The sequence below is a fragment of the Arachis ipaensis genome, chromosome B2 (assembly GCF_059453495.1).
Source record: "Arachis ipaensis isolate K30076 ecotype BB chromosome B2, ASM5945349v1, whole genome shotgun sequence".
Taxonomy (NCBI): Eukaryota; Viridiplantae; Streptophyta; class Magnoliopsida; order Fabales; family Fabaceae; genus Arachis; species Arachis ipaensis.
The window spans coordinates 17,897,795-17,900,261 of NC_142437.1; the positions used below are offsets into that span (position 1 = coordinate 17,897,795).

The window sequence follows — 2,467 nt, forward strand, 5'->3', positions numbered from 1 at the left end:
TGAGATCAAACTGCATGGATGTGTCGACTGCAACAGAGGAGATATCATCTAAATTGTCTTCTGAATCAGATTCTTCTCCATCTAGACTGTCAGGAACTATTTCTCCGGAATATTCAGGTAATGACAATGTCAACTAATTACAGCGGGTCTTTCACTATGAGGACGATGCCGGAGGAAAAATAAAGCGCGATATTATGAAGAGGATAGGAAAGAACTGGAAGGATACAAGGCACAACTTGTATCATAAGTGTTACAAAGAAATAAGGACTTATAAGTAAAATCTTGAGCATCGCCCGAAAGGAATAGAAGAAAATGAATGGAAAAAGTTCCTTGACTATCGCTAGAAGGAAGAAACAAAGGTAAGCCTTGGTATATTTTATTATTTCCGCAAAAACATACATGTGTATACATATTACTCCCCTTACATTTTATATTCAACATCTCTTTCTCATTTATATTTGTTCTGTTATTTGTTCATGGAAAAAGTGTAAACAGAACGCTTTAAATCAGAGCAAGCAACTTTACACACATACTGGGGCTCCAAAACATTGGCAAGAAAAATGGACGAAGTGGTAATAAGTCATTATTTGCATTAAGATTTTGATTAATCTTCCTGAATATGTTGTTGTTGTTTACTAAATTGTGTCGATATCAACGATATAGGAGAAAGAGCAAGGAAGGCCCGTTGGTAGAGGAGAGTTGTTTATCATGACTCATAAGAAAAAAGATGGCTCGTATATCTATCCCGATGCATGTGTTGTTAGTGTAAGTCATGTTTGAAAATTTCAAGCAACTTAGCTTACTGTGTATATCGTGCTACTGTTAACTCATGCCTTTTCAATGTTGTATATTTGTAAGAAGCAATTGCGAATGTTGAGAGACAGGATGGATCCTCTAAGCACCTTTCACAAAATGATTCGCTAGCACAAGTTCTTGGAAAGGAGCACCCGGGACGAGTTTGTGCCCTAGGTGCTGGACCATGTCATACTCAAGTCTTTGGTAACGCTGCTGGAAAACCATCGGGTTCTGCAGATCCCAATGAAGAGTACGAGAGGAGGATTGCAGAATTGATGGCTAAGCTAGAAGAAGAGCAGGCGAAGACACAGTCGATACATAAGGTCTTGGGATATCTAGTCCAACAGCAAGGAGGCAATTTGCCAGCTGAGGTTGCTGCAGAGCTGGTTTTTTTTGGAGCTACACCGAACTCGTCATGCGCAGGGCCATCTTCATCTGGCAGTCACGACCCGCAATAAAAATTTTGAATTTCAATCAATGTTCTTAGATACTTTTGCATTTAAGTTGGTTTAGTGCTTTATGCTTATTTTCTTCAACTTAAGCATTCTTACTTTATTTTGGTTGATGTTATGACAATTTCATTATAAATGTTATGTTTGCATATATTTAATTTGGTTTGTTTTGTTAATTGAGCTATTTTACTTGGTTGTAATTTCTTTAAATTAATTAAAAAATAAAAAAATTAAAGTTTAATAAACAAACTTTTTCAAAAGAGGCAAAATAATAGAAAATCTAAAATTTTAATGGAAAATTTGAATTTGGCGGCGGTTTTTAACCGCCGCAAAATAGTAATAATGTCTATTTTCTTGATATTTAGCGGCGGTTATCATCCGTCACAAAACGACGTCGTTTTAAATCACTGGCATTTAGCGGCGGTTATAAAACACTGCAAAATGGGAAATATCATTTTTCATCCTCATACTGCGGCGGGTAATAACCACCGCAAAACCCATTGACATTTCCCTGCGGTTATTCCAGCGGTTAAAAAAATCGCCGCTAGCCGTTTACCCCCGCCCCATCTTCTGGCGTTTCATTAAACTGCTGCGAAATGTTTAACGATTCCAAAAACCGCCACAAAGTACCGGATTTGTTGTAGTGTTACCATGCTGAGAACCCCTGGTTCTCACCCCATACTATGTTGTTTCAGATGCAGGTCGAGAGGCTCCTTGCTAGGCGTCTGGATTCTTGAAGCGGAGCAGTCCCTGGGTTCTTTTGGAGTTATCAGTTTATGTATATATGTATTTAGCTTTCTCTCGAAGAAACTTGATTATTTTGTCCCTCATAGAGGTTAAAGGAGAGTTAGGGTCTTATTTCTGTATTTTGGGTATTTTAGGATACTTGTATATATATGTATATAAATATTTTCCGGCCAGCCTTGACTTCACAGGCTGAGTCAGGAGCTAATTATGATGTATTCTTGGCTCTCTACTTACTCTTTCGCTTATTCATATCTATGATCTTTAGTTTTCTTGGTACGCAAGTTACGTTGTTTCAGAGCGTTACGCTTTTTATTTTACGAATTTTGCTTAATTTATTTTTCAAGGCTCCTAGTATACTATATTTTTTGTTATGTATTATTATATATTTTTATTTTAGAGGTCGTAATACCACACCACCTCTCTTTTACATCCTAGGTGTAAAGCTCTGTGTGGTAGGTGTTACAGTATTTGGT

The 2,467-nt window shown here is 37.2% G+C and overlaps 1 long non-coding RNA gene across 1 annotated transcript; it reads left to right on the forward strand.

Moving 5' to 3' along the window:
• LOC148573175 (uncharacterized) lies at positions 1-1,284 on the forward strand. The gene is made up of 3 exons (XR_015904732.1): positions 1-359; positions 487-572; positions 664-1,284. It is a non-coding gene; the product is annotated as an uncharacterized LOC148573175 (long non-coding RNA).
• The last annotated feature ends 1,183 nt before the right edge of the window (positions 1,285-2,467 follow it).